Source organism: Aotus nancymaae, unplaced genomic scaffold (assembly GCF_030222135.1).
Source record: "Aotus nancymaae isolate 86718 unplaced genomic scaffold, 86718_ANA_hifiasm-v0.15.2.pri h1tg000028l, whole genome shotgun sequence".
NCBI lineage: Eukaryota > Metazoa > Chordata > Mammalia > Primates > Aotidae > Aotus > Aotus nancymaae.
The window spans coordinates 29652694-29669023 of NW_026988441.1; the positions used below are offsets into that span (position 1 = coordinate 29652694).

At 49.4% G+C, this 16330-nt stretch overlaps 1 protein-coding gene, 1 long non-coding RNA gene and 2 pseudogenes across 3 annotated transcripts in view; 1 reads left to right on the forward strand and 3 right to left on the reverse strand.

The window, feature by feature from the left end:
* Window positions 1-350: 350 nt before the first annotated feature.
* Window positions 351-3682, reverse strand: LOC135276822 (cytochrome P450 4F11-like; annotated as a pseudogene).
* A 6649-nt stretch (window positions 3683-10331) lies between these two features.
* On the reverse strand, window positions 10332-11256 carry LOC135276664 (PEST proteolytic signal-containing nuclear protein-like; annotated as a pseudogene).
* Window positions 11257-12087: 831 nt separating this feature from the next.
* Window positions 12088-15736, forward strand: LOC135276783 (uncharacterized). Of its 2 annotated transcripts, none has more exons than XR_010344347.1 (3): window positions 12088-12216; window positions 13190-13328; window positions 14162-15736. It is a non-coding gene; the product is annotated as an uncharacterized LOC135276783 (long non-coding RNA). The 2 variants fall into 2 exon arrangements; XR_010344348.1 differs by having other exon boundaries at window positions 14482-15736.
* Window positions 13755-16330, reverse strand: part of LOC110569577 (ATP-binding cassette sub-family C member 6-like) — a 56916-nt gene continuing 54340 nt past the window's right edge. Inside the window, exon 10 of the transcript XR_010344333.1 lies at window positions 13755-14493. The gene's annotated coding sequence lies outside the window, so the exon portion shown is untranslated. The remainder of the gene's footprint in view (window positions 14494-16330) is intronic.

Below are 16330 nucleotides of genomic sequence, written 5' to 3' on the forward strand. Positions count from 1 at the left end.
CTGGATGAATGGGTACATAGAGAGAGTAGATATATATGATGGATAGATTATACAGATGGATAGATAGCGATAGATAGATAGATAGATAGATAGATAGATAGATAGATAGATAGATAGACAGGATAAATAGATGGATGAACGTATAGATAAGATGGACTGATGGATGGATTGGTAGGCAGATAGACATATAGATAGAGAAATTGGATAGATAGGATGAATAGATTAGACAGACACACCCAGAAATAATGTTCCAGTTCTGCCCAGATATGTGGGATCCTCATTTGTGACATGGGAACTGGGGATCTTGGGTCACTCCAATCACTCCAGATGCTACAATACCAGTGACTTACTCAGTACAAAGCTAGGAATATGACCATAAGAAACAGGATCAGAGTCACTCTCAGGCACAAACAAAACAAAACAACAACAACAACCAAAAAAACCCTCCAAGGATTAAATGTTTTTTCCCATTGTCCTGGGGAGAAATTAATTCAAGGGAGGTCCCAGGGCAGAGAGTTCCCCACCACCACCACCACTACCACCATGGGCATACCATCACCCCTGCAGTTTTCTGATTTACTCTTTGGCTCATTAAGCATGAAATTTCTTATGCCAGGTTTCCTTCTGATAGGGAGAAGAGATTAATATCTGTACATTTCCTCTCCTCCTCCTCCTGCCTAGTCTCTGTATTCCAGTTAAACTATAATTTATGTTGAGGATTTACAATGTCTGACACACTTAGCTGAGCCTGCTGCACAGAGATACATTGAAAGTGAAGGCTAACTGGGTGAAAGGAGAAATGCCATAAGCACACACTCGAGTCTGTGAGGTGGATTAAAGGTCTACCTTGCCCAACTCTTGCCTCACCTGCTCCCGCGGTCTGAGTAAAAGTTTGGGTCCCAGGACTTTGAGGTTGTGCGAAGCCTTCCAGCCCCATACCTGCAGGACAGTCTCTGTGCAGGGGGATTTCACCAATCTCTAGAGGCTCGCGGCCCTTCAGAAGCTCTCGAACTTCTTAGTGGCAGCTTTCCTGGTATTCTGGGTGCCTTGAAAGGTAGTATAAGACCCAGGAGAGACCACTGGCCGTGGTGTCATGGCCTGAGGGGCAGCCAAGCAAAACTAGGTTTCTGGGCTGCTTCAGCACCAGAGGGTGGACAGCACCCATACTTTCAGGCCCTGGGGAGAAGGTAGGGAGGGGGAGGACGGGCAGATTGGAGCCATCTAGGGTCCACCCACCACGTCCCTGGGACGGAGAGTCCCCTGTCCCCACTGCAGTCCCAAGCTGAGACTCTCACCCCCAAACATGAAGGTGTCAGCTTCTGCTCTTATGTCCTCATCAGACAACTCCCTCCCATCTTCATTCTGGAGAGAAGGCAAGAAAATACCCATGCCCCACATCACACCAGCTCTGAGGGCTCTGAGTCAAACCTAAAACAATTTCTGAAGATCCATCCTCCTTCCAGAAACCCAAGCCCATCATGCACTCCTGGATGTCTCTTGGTCACCACCATCAGAGCCCACCACCCGCAGACAACCCCCTGGCTTCTTTGCCTCCTATGTGGCCCTGCTGGGAAGAGTCAATGACCTATGAATATTTTCTTGTTTCTGGATAATAAGGACTTTTAGAGTTAAGCATTACTGCATATGCTTAACTGGGTTACAGCATATTTCGATGGCAATTTGGCTTGGAGGTTAGAAATCAACCATGGCTCTGAAGATAGCTGCTCACATTCTAGAGTGGTAAACTCAGAGAATCCTTCTTATCTTTCCAGAAGGCATCTGGGTTACAAACCTATAAACCTAGGGGCATGACCATCTCCCTGGAGAGGAGTAGTTTTTACTCCAAAACAAAGCAAACATCTCTCTCTCTTTCCTCTCTCTGTCTCTCTCTCATTCTCACTCTCTCCCTGGATGGAAGAAGGGGCAGATTGCTAGCTGTCCTATATAAGCTCCAAGATGTAATAATGCGGGGCCCCTCTCTGCTCTGTATTCTGGTGTATTTACAGGTAAATCATTGTGTTCCCCCAGGAGGAATATGGGAATGGAGAGCCAGCTCTACAATCCTACTCTGGTTGCTGCTACTGTTGTGAATGATTAATGGGCTGCTGTAATCCAGGGGTTTGGTGCATCTGTCATCATAGACATAGACAAAGACCTAGACATACAGATATGCATAAAAATGTGTCACTAACTTACTAACATGTAAGTAGAGTAAAATCTCAGGCTCCCCACTGTCTCAAATGTAGCAGTCCCCTGCTGCTGAATTCCACAGACATCTCTCAAACCTCTCTCTGACCTGTCTTTTTCAAGCATGTTCCATGGCTCCCAGTGCCCTCTGGATCGACTCCAGGCTCTTTCATTTGACATTGGCATAAATGTCCACTCTGTTACTTGAACTCACATCCCAGAGAAGCCCACCTTGCTCAGCAGAAGCACATCAATGAAGTCTAAAGTCTTGGACTTTGCCTTGTCCTTGAGGAAGTCATCAGTATCCTGAGTGGGGAGGGTGCGGCACCACTCCTGGATGATGGCATCTGTGAAGTCGTGCACCAGGTGGCAGGCCCTGTGGAAGCGCCGCCCATCCGGAGTCAGATAATACAGGAAGTCCGAGTGCAAGAGAATCTGCTGGTTTCTTTTTTCTACAAAGGTACTGAGTTCCGAGATGGCGGAAATATACTCACTGGGCTTCCTGCATGAAGGAGGTAACAACTTAACATATGCAAAGACCCAGGAGCACCTCTCACCAGCAGCTAGAAGCTACTACCCATCAGGAAACTGAGCATCCAGAAACAGCCAGGAGACTTGACTCTCCAAACTCTCTTCTCTCCAGGCACCCCATCTCTGAGAGCTGCCTCCATGCACCCAGGTATCCAGAGCACAGTTTGCACACCATGCTTCTCTCCTGTCTCACACCCGGTATCTAGTCTGGACTCTTCCTTCCAAAAACTGTTCACAAAACTCAGACCTCACCATCTTCCAACTCTTTGTGGCTCAGCCCCCACCATAACCGACTTGCATCCAGTGTCAGCCCTATGTAGTGTCTACATGACAGGCAGACCTCCACAGAGCTCAGCTGTGACTGCACCTGTCATCGGCTCAGACCCCTTCAAAAGATTCCTGGGAACCTCTTGATAAAGTTCATGCCACTTTTCCTGATTTTCAGTGTCCTGAAATCTAGCCCCATCTACTTCCACCACCTCATTTCTACTGCCTGTTACGCATGCTTGCCTCATCCTAGCCTTCTTACCTATATTCAGATATTTCTACCTACTTGAAAGGACCATGCTTCCTCTCTCCCCTTCCCCACCCTTCAAAGCCCAGCTGTGACACAATTCCTTCATGAAGGCACTTCTGGTTACCCTGGTCAGTCATCCCTTTCCAACCTACTCCCTTGAGATCGTGGCCCAAGTTCTCAGGCCCGAGGGAAGGACTCACTCCTGACAATTGCTATCAAAGCTGAAGACACATTTCTGCAGACTGTCCAAGGTCATGAGGCTGATGTGCTCAAACATGTCCAGTCTGGCGCTGCCCTCTGAGGCCGGGCGCTGCCACTTGTCCTGGTCAGAGAAAAAAAAAACAGAGCTGAAGTTGGGAACTGCCTCCTGAGAGCTCCTTCCCAGACCCAGACATCAAGATGGAACCCCCACAATCATCCTGCTGTTACCCTGCCCCAGGCACCCATCCCCAGGGAGGACCAGCCTTGCATAGGAGCGGAGACTGTTACTATTAGGAGGTAAAGACTCATGGCTGGGAGTCGAGAGACCTGGGTTCAAGTCCCAGCTCATCCTCCTATGGTCTGTGTGCTCTTAGTCAACCTCCTGTACTCCCAAAGCTTCCATCTATCAAATCTTCAGTAACAGGACAACCTGCTTTGGGGACAGATAAACCAGGGTACAATCACTGCTCCACCACTTCTAGCTCACTTACTATCTGGTTGAAATTTGGCCCTCAGTTTCATCATCGGCAATAGGGCAAAAACAACCATAACCTCACACAGTTATTAAAATTAAATTAGAAAACATATGTCATGGAGTTGGCAAATGGCACTGTTTCTGGCGTATAGTGAGTGCTCAGTAAATGTTGGTTTCACTCTTCTCCTTTGCTATAAATTCATTTCAAATATATCCCTGTTGTGGGAGGGGAACATTACACACTGGGGCCTGTCAGGTTACAGTGAGCCGAGATCACACCACTGCGCTTCAGCCTGAATGACAGAGCAGTAACTTGACTCAAAAAAAAAAAAAAAAGAAAGAAAAATTGGTATCCCAGAAAACTTTAAAATATCTATATATTCACAAATGTATATAATCATAGTATATTAATCAAAAAGTAAATTCTTAATACTTCATGGCAAGTGAACGGCAGGCCACGGATGACGGCTCATGCTTGTAATCTCAGCACGTTGAGAGGCCCAGGCAAGAGGCTGGCTTGTGTCCACAAGTTTAAGACCAGCCTCAGCAACAGAGTGAGGACCCACCTCTCAAACAAATCAGACATTAGTCAGGGATGGCGGCAGATGCCTGTGGTCTAAGCTACTCAAGATGCTGACTTGGGAAAGTGAGTGGAGGCCAAAAGGCCACGGCTGAAGTGGAGCCACGATCACACGATGACACTCCAGCCTGGGTGACAGAGCAAGACCCTAAGGAAAAAAAAAGTTAACTGTAAAAATATAAAAAAAGAAGACTTGAAACGAGACACTACCACATCCAGGATAAAGACAAACAGCCCAAGCAGAGGCCCATTCCCCTCCAAACCCCCAGAAGACAAGAAAAACCATGAGACACTAAATAAGAGACGTCACTGTAAAAAGACACAGGCAGAATTTACTACAAATCTGTCAAAAATACACTCTCCAGGTTAAAAGCAGAGACAGGTGTTCAGCCAAGGCACACTGCTGAAAAGTGAACAAATGAGAGTCCAGGGAAGCTTTGGGCTTTTTGATGCTGTTGGCGATCTAAGACCTGTAGAGCTGGGTCCAGAGGAGGCCACGGTGAGGCAAGTGCAGGGCAGAAAAAACCACGAAGAGGCAGGAGATGAGCCTGGAGAGGCCGTGGTGGGCACAAGCTGGTATAGGAAAGGCCGCCATGAAAAAACAGCTGAATCTTGAGAGGCAGACGTGACACAGAGGATGGAGCTGAAGAGGCCACTGGGAGGCAAACGCAAGGCCTGCCAAAATGGCTGAAAAACAGGTAGTAACAGGGCCAGAAAAGGCCCGTATAGGGAATAGCTGGGCCGAAGAGGCTGTGGTCAGGCAGGAGCTGGGTCTGTCCAGGCCACCAGTAGGCCGAAGGAAGGCCTTGAAAGCCCGACTTGAAAAAGACTAAAGTCTACAGAGGCTGCTGGGAGCTGGGTAGGAGCTGGGACAGACGTGGTTGTTGCAAGGCGGCGGGAGCTGAGCCTGTAGACCCAGCGAGGAAGAAGAGCTGGGCCTGGGGAGGCTGCCATGAGGGAGGCAGAGACTGAGCCTGGAGTGGCCAGACGGGAGGCAGGCGCTGGGCCAAAGGAGACGGCTGGGAGGCAGGAGCTGGCCCCGCCCTGGAGGGGCCCACGTCAGAAAGTTTTGTGCCTGGAGAGGCCACTGGGAGGCAGGAGCTGGGCCTGTGAGGCAGCCAGGGGGAGGAGCTGGGCCCAGAGAGGATGCCGGGAGGCAGCACCTGGGCCTGGAGAGGCTGTGAGAAGCATGAGCTGGGCCTGGAGGGGCTGCCAAAAGGCTTCCAAGAACTGGGCCTGGAAGGCGGCTGTGAGGGAAGAGCTGGGCCTGCAGAGGCCACTGGGATGCACAGCTGGGCCTGCAGATGCTGCTGAGAGGTAGGAACCTCCCTCGGGGAGGCCATGAGATGCACCTAAAGAGGCCGTCGGAAAGGCAGGAGCTGAGTTTGTCCACGCTGCCACCAGGCAGACAGGCGGGCAGGCAGAGATGGCCTGGGGGGGCTGACGTCGAAGGCAAGAGCTGGGCCTGGAGAGGCTGTTTTCAGGCAGGAACTGGGTCTGTCCAGGCCACTGGGAGGCTGAAGGTGGGCCTAGAAAGCCCGACTTGAGGAAGGCTGTGGCCTACAGAGGCTGCCGGGAGCTGGGCCAAACATGGTGGTTTTGAGGCAGGAGGTGGGCCTGTGATGCAGCCAGGAGGAAGAGCCGGGCGCAGAGAGGCTGACTTGGAAATGTTCTGGGCCTGGAGAGGATGCCAGAAAGCCAACGCTGGGCCTGGAAAGGCCGCCGGGAGGCACCAGCTTGTCCTACAGAGGCCACAGGGAGGCCACAGCTGGGCCTGTACATACAGGCTGCCATAAAGGCAGGAGCTGGGCCTGAGAGAGGCCCTGGTGAGGCCATGAGCTGGACCTGGAGGGTCCACTGAGAGGCAGAGGCTGGGCCTGAGGGGCCTACCACAGGCAGGAACCGGGCCTGGGGAGGCCCACGAGAGGAAGCTTTGGGCCTGGAGAGGCCGCCGGGAGCCAGGAGCTGGTCTGGGAGAGTCCGTCAGAGGCAGGAGCTGGGCCTAGACAACTGGGCCAGTGTGAGGCAGGACCTGGGCCTACACTAGAGGCCAGCGAGAGGCCAGAGCTGGGCCCAGAGAGGCTGCCGAGGTGTGAGCTGTGTCCAGGGAGGCTTCCAAAAGACTTTGAGAGGTAAAGCGTGGGTTCTGCAGAGGGTGTTCTCAAGATAAAGCTGGACCTTTACATGCCACCGGGAGGCAGATGTTGGGCCTGCAGAGTTGAACTTAAGGACGGTTTGGGCTGATAGTGGTTGATGGCAAACGGGCAGGAGCTGGGCCAAAAGAGGTTTTTAAGAGGCACCAGGTGTGCTGTGTAGTCAGCTAAGACGTAGAGTTGGGCCTGGAGAAGCCGTCATAAGGCAGAGGCTGGGATTTTAGAGGCCAATGGGAGGCGGGATCTGGGCCAGGAGAGGCCAACTTGAGAAGGATTTGGGCACTCAGAGGCCACCAGGAGGCAGTAGGTGGGCCTAGAGAGGCTGACTTGAGGAAGTTTTTGGCCTGGAGACGCCATTCTGGGACAAAAGCTGCAGCTGGAGATGCTATTGTGAGGCATAAGCTTTGCGTAGAGAGGCCAGCGTGAGGCAGGACCGGCCTATCCAGGATACCAGGGGACATGCAGCAACCCAGCCGGGGAAGATTCCATGAGGGAAAAGCTGGGTCTGGAAAGGCCCTGTGAGGCATGAGCGTGGCCTGAAGAGGCCATTGGGTGGCAGGAACTGGGCGTGTAGAGGCTGCTGAAAGGCAGGAGCTTGGCTTGGTGGGGCCGTGGTGAGGCAGATGCTGGGCATGAAGAGTCAGCTGTTAGGCCTGCAGAGGCAGGCGGGAGCCAGGAGCTGGGCCTGGAGAGGCTGCCGCATGCAGTAGCTTTGCCTGGGGAGGCTGCCAAGAGGCATGAGCTGGGCCTAAAGAGTCCAGCGTGAGGCAAGTGCTCAGCCTGGAGCGGCCAACTTCAGGAAGATTCCAGCCTGGAGAGCGTGTCGGGGGCAGGAGCGGGGCCTGTCAGGGCTGCTGAAAGGCAGGAGCTTGGACTGCGGGCGCTGTGGTGAGGCAGATGCTGGGCCTGGAGAGGCTGATGGGAGGCAGGATTTGGACATGGAATGGCAGACTTGAGAAAGTTGTCTGGTGAGGCCACCAGGATGCAGGAACTGGGCCTGAAGAGGCCACCGAGAGGCAGGAGCTGGGTCTGAAGAGGACACCTTGAGGAAGTTTTGGGCCCGGACAGCCTGTGAGAGGACAGGAGCTGGGCCTGCAGGGGCCACCGTGAGCTGGGCCTAATGAGGTCAGTGTGAGGCAGGACCTGGGCCTGTGGAGGCTGCCAGGAGGCAGGTGGAAACTCGTTCAGGGAAGACCTCTGTGAGGCACAAGCTGGGCCTGGAGAGGCCACTGGGAGACAAGAGCTGGGCTGGAGAGGCCACTGTCACTCAGGAGCTGGGCCTGTCCAAGCCATTGGGAGGCTGAAGGTGGGCCTGGAGAGCTTGACTTGGGGCAGTTTGGGGCCTAACAAGGCCACCAGGAGCTAGGCAGGAGCTGAGCCGAAAGAGGTTGTCGTGAGGCAGGCGCTGGCCCTCTAGGCACAGCTGGGAGGAAGAGCTCGGCCTTGAGAGGCTGACTTGGGGACACTTTGGGCCCAGATAAGCCACCCAGAGGCAGGAGCTGGGCCTGCAGAGCCATCGTCATGATGAAGCTGGGCCTGTGGAGGCTGCCGTGAGGCAGGAGCCTCATCTGCAAAGACGACCACGAGGTAGGGTATGGGCCGAAATAGACCATCGTGAGCCACGAGCTTGGCCTGTACAGGCCAACTGGAGAAAGTTCTGGGCCTGGAGAGGCTGCCAGCAGGCAGGAGCGGAGCCCAAAGATTCAAGCACATTACTTGTTGGGCACTTTATTTCCATTATTACATCGTAATATAGAATGAAATAATTTTATTTATTTATTTTTTATGGGAGGGTGTTTCACTCTTGTTGCCCAGGATGGAGTACAATGGTGTGATCTTGGCTCACTGCAACCTCCACCTCCTGGGTTCAAGCAATTCTCCTGCCTCAGCTTCCCAATTAGCTGGGATTACAGCTGTCCACCACCATGCCTGGCTAATTTTTTGTACTTTTAGTCGAGACAGGGTTTCACCATGTTGGCCAGGCTGGTCTCAAACTCCTGAATTCAGGTGATCCACTCACCTTGGCTTCCCAAATTGCTTGGATTGCAGGCATGAGCCACTGCACCCAGTGAGAGATTTATTTCCTATACAGGGTTGCAGCCTGCAGGGTAGTCCTTCTAACGGGCTGGGAAGCATAGACTCCAGCCAGAAGCCAGAAGCCAGAAGCAGACACTTCAAGGGAGAGGTAAAGGAAACAGTAATTTATGCTGAGTGACACGGCCAAATACACATATTTAATAAGCTCTAGGAGGAGCCATGAATATTTATGAAAGGAGAAATGCGTGCAGTCAAACAGTTGAGTTTCTCGCTCCCTCATGGGTCCCATGTACAAAAAATGGCAGTGTTAGCATGATCCCAGGGTGATGTTTTCAGTCCTCTGACATTAAAAGGTGAGGCAGAGGACATGAAAACTTGCTCTGTGCATCCTCTGTACACTGGCCAGAACCTCTCTGTCATGGGTGGTGTCTTATCAGGCAAGAAAGGAGAGGCAGCTTCAGGCAGTTGGTTAATATCAGTGGTGGAGTCTTTTGAAAGGTCTGGTTTTTCTTAAATCATTTGGTGAGGGGTCTGTTCAGATTTGTGTGCATCTTTAGTTGGGCTGTTTTACTTAGTTTTAAGGTTTTTTTGTATATTGAATACAAATTCTTTCTCAGAACTGTATTTTGCAAATATTTTCTTTCAATATGTGACTTTTCTTTTTATTCTCTTCACAAGATCTCTTCTAGAGTATACTCTTTTAATATTTAAAAAATCCACTTAATTCTTTGTTCTGTGTGTACTGACACTTTGTGTTGCTTGTTAAAATTCATTACCGAACCCAAGGGCACATAGCTTTTATTCTATGTTTTCTTCTAGAAATTGAATAGTTCTGCATTTTTTGTGTAAGGATGATTTTGAGTGATTATTTGTATAAGTTGTAAAGTTTTCATCTACATTCATTTCATTTCCTACGGTTTCCAATGAATTGTTCCTTCCCTACTTTTGGGGAAGACACAGGATAGTGTGCTCTGTTAGAGTAGGTAGGTAGCTAGACACAACATGATGGGAAGGCTCACCTGGAGGGACCACCAACAATTTATATTTTAGTAGCATCTCTAATGCTGGAGTGGATGGGCACTTGTCAGTTGTGGGTAGGAGGAAGAAGAGGTTCCTGTGCAGAAAGAAACACCCTAGAACTCCTCCTAGGGTGCCCCAATCATCATTCACTCTACAGTTAAAATGTCAGAAAATTGCTAGCTACATGCTGATAAGAAGGACAAAGGAGACATTTGTAAGAGAAACCTGGCACCATAAGTACAGGTTGGGGCAGAGAAGGACATTCAAAAGAGAGAGGCAGACACAGGAGGTACAGACATGACCACTGTAGGGCCTTCCCGGGAGGCGGGAAGGAGCCAGCCCCAATGGTGGCTTTGGATTGATCACCACACATGTGCCTTAACCAACAGTGAGGAGGTCCCACAAGCCTAAGAGGGGCAAGTCAGGGACCTAAGGCAGGAGCAGAAAAACCAAAGAAAACAGGTGGAGACTTGAGATGGAGGCAGGAATGTGAAGAAGTCCAAAATAAAATTGCCTGCACAGGACTCTTGGGCCGGTTTTCTGCACAATCAGCCTACTCCTCCCTTGGGGCCTACGTATTTTTTCTACAATAAGCTCTTTACACTGTATTTATTTTCTCTCTCTCTTTCTTTCTTTTTTCTTTTCTTTTTTTTTTTTAACCATTTCTGATTTCTTTATTATCTGTAGCCTTTGGAAACTAATCACATGAAACTACAAAATTAGCAAATGTCTTGAAATCTGTATATAAAACATAAATTACCTCTAATTTCAAACTCTCATTTATTAGTGTACCACTCAATCTTTTAAAAAAATTAGAAAGAAAGAAAAAGCGGCTCCAAAGATAGTCTTATACCATTCTTTAAAAAAGGAAACCGTTCCTTTTAACTTTACACCCACCCCACGCCCCAATTTCAAAACATCATTTAATTGTCTTGGTCATGGACATTTCCAAGATGAGATTTTATATTTCGCTCCCATAGCTTCTGGTTATCAGAAAACCCATGCTTTCCTTTATTGAAAGAGTTTGGTCCAGCTGATGTTGGTGTATCCCTTCCAATATTCTTCATCCTCATCTTTGCTTCTGGACGCATTTCTTCTGGTTCACTATCTTCACCTTCATTAAAAGCTGCTGCTACTGAAAGTGTTTTAGGAGCAACAGTTGGAACAGTTTCTTTAGGCTTACTTCATCCAAGTTTGATGGATGTGGCTGATGCTTTCTTTGTCGTCTACCTATGGCAAATCCAAACTTGGAGATCTTTGTAGGCTTTGTTGGGAGGTCTGCAGCTTCTTCAGCTGATCGTTTCTTAGCGCTGCGTTTGGAACTTTCCCCTCCATTACTCCGGCGGCTCCAGCTCGCTGCGACTTTTCGGGCTTCTCCTCTCCCGCCTTTCCATCCTCCATTTTCCCCGCCTACACTGTATTTATTTTCAATGAAGTTATCTGCCATCTTTGTACTTCCTCTTAATGAAAATCTTTCTTCCAAGTTAGACAAGAACTGTGACATCTGCTCTTTCCAGTAATAGCTCCGTTTCAGTTCGAATTTCCAGAACTGTGGATGCTGAATAACGGGCGCTGTGACTTTAAGTGGTGCAGAAGGAGGCCAGTAGGGGGCACCAGCCAGCACACTGGGAGTAAGAGGGCCCTGCGGTGTCCCAGCTGCCAGCTGGGGGCGTGCTGCCAATACACTGTGAGCAACAGGCCCCTACAGTGCCCCCAGCAGCCAGCGTGCGTGGCGCCGCGGCGGCGTGCGTGGCGTGCGTGGCGCCATGCGTGGCGCTGCGGCGGTGTGCGTGGCGTGCGTGGCGACACGGCGCCGGCGTCCGTGGCGTCCGTGGCGTGCGTGGCGTGCGTGGCGGCACCATGGCGGCGCGGCACCATGGCGGCACGGCGCCAGCGTGCGTGGCGTGCGTGGCGGCACGGTGCCGGCGTGCGTGTCGTGCGTCATGGCGCTTGCGGGTGGGGCGTGCGTCGCGTCGCCGGCGTGCGTGGTGTGCGTGATGTCCCGGCGCCGGCGTCCGTGGCGTGCGTGGTATCGCAGCGCCGGCGTGCGGGGCGTGCGTCGCGGCGCCGGCGTGCGGGGCGTGCGTCGCGGCGCCGGCGTGCGGGGCGTCGCGGCGCCGGCGTGCCAGGGTCTTGCAGTGCCCCCAGCGACCAGCAGGGGGCGTGCCGCCACTACACTGTGAGCAAGAGCGCCCTGCAGGGCCCCAGCCGCCAGCAGGTGATACCCATCACCGCAGTGTAAGAGGGCCCTGCAGTGGCCCTAGCCGCCAGCAGGGGGCGCCCGAGCCCGCGTTTTCAGATGGTGTCGCGGCGCCGGCGTGCGTGGCGTCGTGTCGTGCCGTGCCGTGCCGTGTCGGTGTACGTGGTGTACGTGGCGACGCGGCGCCCCGCCAGCGTGCGGAGTTGCGTTCTCCTTAGTGCAGGCCTGGGGGACACCCCGAGGGCGGAGCTGCGTTGTCAGCAGGGCCATAGGAGGCACGGCCTCGCTTTGGGACTACTCTGGGCCGCGTCCACGGTGAGTAAAATCCTTCCTATTTGCAGCCCTGACTGCTTAGGGTGAGAGACTGGTAAGAAGATCTCGAGGTGGAAAACTGGACGCCGAAAGCCCCTCTGAATCCTGCGCACCTGGGGTCTCCCCGCAAGGCCAGGCGGCTGCAGAGCGAGGTGCGCACCGCAGCCTCGGAACACAATAGAACGTTCCTAAGGCAGACCCGACCTCCGAAATACGAATACAACACCCGCAGTGCGCATGTAGAAAACACCTGTGACTGTTACTGTAAAACCGGCACTGCTCGTGCGGCCTGGCCAATACAGCAGTTGTAATAATCAGCACCGACATATCAGTGCAGACGCAGAAACTCCCGTGTGGTTAGGGCTTAGGGTGAGGATTAGGGGTCAGGGCTAGAGTTAGGGGTCACCGGTTAGGGGTTAGGATGTAGGGGTTAGAAGAATTTTAGGCAAAAGAAATTTAAACGGTTTATTTGAGCAAAGGAATGATTCATGAATCACACCTGGAGCACCAGAACGGCCAACAGGGCTCGGGCTTCGAGCTCTTAGTGGTGGCAGCTGAGTGAGGTTCCGCCTCGGCTCCAGCCAGGCGACCGCCTGTTGTGGGGATGGTTCCCTCCGCGTCCCTGGTCATACAGCCAACTGGCGGCTGGGCTTTTTGTCACTGACTGGTTGGTTTATTAATGTTTTCTAAGTCAGTTTAAATGCCTCCAAGTTCGGTTTCCGTTTGCTTAGGCAGACCTCAGGCTAACGGCTTCCTCTTTTGCTTTAGCATGTCAAAAACATAATTCATTTTCATTTTACTGGGATTGATAGAAGTAAATTCACATTTTTGTTGTTATTAAGAAAGTCGGTTTAATTGGCAGCCTGTTTGTGATGGTGCATAAAATAACGTCTGTTAATCATTAGCATCTTAGATGAAATACGTTAACTCTTTTAAGCTTTGTTATTAAACAGGAGTTTTTTTTTTTTCCTCCTAGACTTTAACCATTTAAAATACACTCAGCATCTCCTAACGATGTGGATACTTTCTGAGAAATTTGTCCTTAGTGGTTTCATCTTTGTGCGAACACCATAGAGTGTCGCTATAAAACCTAGATGGTGCAGCCCACTCCACACGTAAGTTATACGGTAGAGCCTGTTGCTCCCAGGCTACAAACCTGCATAGCACGTCTCCGTACTGAATGCTGTAGTCAACTGTCACACCGTGGTGACTGTAGATTGTGATCCCAAAATATCTGAGTCAGGGCTCAGTCAATTTAGAAAGCTTTTTTTGCCAAGGTTAAGGACATGCCCATGACACAGCCTCAGGAGGTCCTGACAACACGGGCCCGAGGTGGTCAGGGTAGAGCTTGCTTTTATACATGTTAGAGAGACGCGAGACGCCAATCAATGTGTGTAAGATGTACAGTCGTTTGGTCCAGTAAGGAGGAACAACTAGAAGTAGGAAGTGGGGGTGCTTCTAGGTCAGAAGTAGATAAAACAAAAGGTTGCATTCTTTTGAATCCTTGATCAGCCTTCCACTGAATACAATTTAGTCTGGTTCAGTGAGTCTGCATTTTTACATACATAGTAGGGCGGAGGAATGGCGTGAGCTTGGCCCACTACAGCCTCTGCCTCCCAGGTTCAAGCTGTTGTCTTGCCTCAACCTCCCCAGTAGCTGGGATTACAGGCATGCACCGCCACGCCTGGGTAATTTTTGTATTTTTAGTAGAGATGGGCTTTCTCCATGTTTGTCAGGCTGGTCTCAAACTCCTGACCTCAGGTGATCTGCCTGCCTTGGCCTCCCAAAGTGCTGGGCTTACAGGTGTGAGCCACCATGCCTGGCCAGGAAGCTTATTTTGATTCTGATATTGTCAACTGTATTTCAGGCATAACTTGGAGCATTAAATACTGCTTTGGTATTTTAATACACAAATAAAACACAGATCCCTTTTTATATTTATTGCTAGTGATACCGACATCTAAATTTAGAACCATTGCAGAGTCTGGGCTTCCAGTAATTCTGTGTGATCCTCTAAAAGGTAAATTATTTTTTCTCATAAGACACAGTGGCATCTAAAGTCGCATTGAATGTCCTGCCACTTTTGTTTCTCTAGCTTCATCAATTTCTGCAAAGCATCTTTGGAGGAATAACTTTGTCCCTTTAAACTCTACTGTATTAGAAAGCATCCTGATGAAACATTGAATAATTGTGGTCACAGATTCTGTTTACAGTCTTCCTGTCTTTGAATATTTTTTCCATTGGCAAATATTTGCTCTTGTTTTGTAGCCAAAAGGAATGCTGGGAAACAAAAGAAAGACAAGCGTTCATTAGAATAAGTGATTCAGTCACAGTCAATTTGCTATTTTAACTTTTTTAAAGTTATACTTTTGAAAACGTCCAGCCGTAAATTGAAATGGTCTCCAAAATATGAATTTTTTTCCCTGGTTCTGAGGTGACCAGCTTTCCTAGAGAGTGAACCACACTACAAGAAAAAAGGTATGGTAAATATGTTTACGTGTATGTGTTATATTAATATAAAACATGTGAAAGGTCCCTTGAAATTATATATTTGCATAACTTACTTTGCAGCATCATGAATGCTCTTATTTTAAAAAGTAGGAGTAGTTAATGTTACGTACTAATTATTAGTACAAATAATTAAGCAGATATTTGAAAAAAATTATAATTTTCAAATAAAGGTTTTATTTGAAATTAGTTTTAGAGTCACACTGAAATTGGGAAGAAGATGCAGATGTCCTATGTAGACCCAACCTAGTTTCCCCTTGTATTAACGTATCAACATGTATCAGATATGTTATTAACATCTTCTTTTTTTTTGAGGTGGAGTCTTGCTCTGTCACCCAGGATCTCGGCTCAATGCAACCTCTATCTCCCATGTTTAAGCAATTCTGTTTTTTCAGTCTCCCAAGTAGCTGGGATTACAGGTGCCCACCAGCATGCTTGGCTAATTTTTTGTATCTTAGTAGAGACGGAGTTTCGCCATGTTCGCCAGGCTGGTCTGGAACTCCTGACCTCAGATGATTGACCTGTCTCAGCCTTCCAAAGTTCTGGAATGACAGGCATGAGCCAGTATGCCCACTATGCCCAGCCTATTATCGGTATATTTGCTTTGGCTGGGTATCTGTTCAGATGTTTACCCAGTTTTAAAATCACATATGTATTTTGTAAATATCTTCTCACATCTGTCTTGTCTTTTTCTTCTCTGAATACAGTTTTTCACAGTAGAATACTTAGTTTTATAGTCTGTTATCAATATTTTCATGAATTGGCGTTTGATGTTGTGTGTTAAAACTCAACACCAAACCCAACGTCACATAGATTTTCTTTTACATTTTTTATAGTTTCGCATTTCAAATTACAGTCTCTGGACTATTTTGAGTAAGTTTTTGTTTTTCTTGATTTGTGTATATATTCATTTCATTCTACATGGCTTCCAAAGTCTTCCATCACCATTTTTGGGAAGGATATGGCCACAGTGGGCTTCATTTTGGTTTGAATTTCCAAAATTATTACACTGAATAAACTGCAGGACAGCCACGCAGGGGTGGACGTCCTCCGAGAAACTGAGCAAGAGCGTCTGTGCTGAGCTCTGGCACCACCAGAGGGCGCACGAACACCGCCCCCCACCCCCCCCCCCCACCCCCGACCAACTTCCCTCTGAGGTGCCAGAAGCAGCGAGGAACTTCGACTCCCTCAGGGCATCTGTTAATAGAAGTGTCTGTGTTGAGTGTTGAGGGAAGACGGTTGTTTTTCCTCTTATAACAATTCTGTCTTAAAACTTTTTTCTTCATGTCTTCTGAGGCATAAAAGTTTTGAATTTTGAGGAAATCAGTCGATTTTCTTTTATGGTTTGTGGTTTTCATGTCTGATCTAAGAAACTATTGCTACATCCAAGGTCATGAAGGTTTCACTATATGTTTTCTCCAGAGATTTTAGTTTTGCCATATTTAGATCTTTGATCCATTTTAAGTTAAGTTTTTTATGTGATATGAGGTGAGGATACAATTTCATGTCCCTTTATGTGGATCGCAAGTTGCCTCACATCACTTGTTGAGGACAGCGTGTTTTCCCCAATTTAGTGGTTATGGACCTTGTCTCAAATCAGTTGAGCACA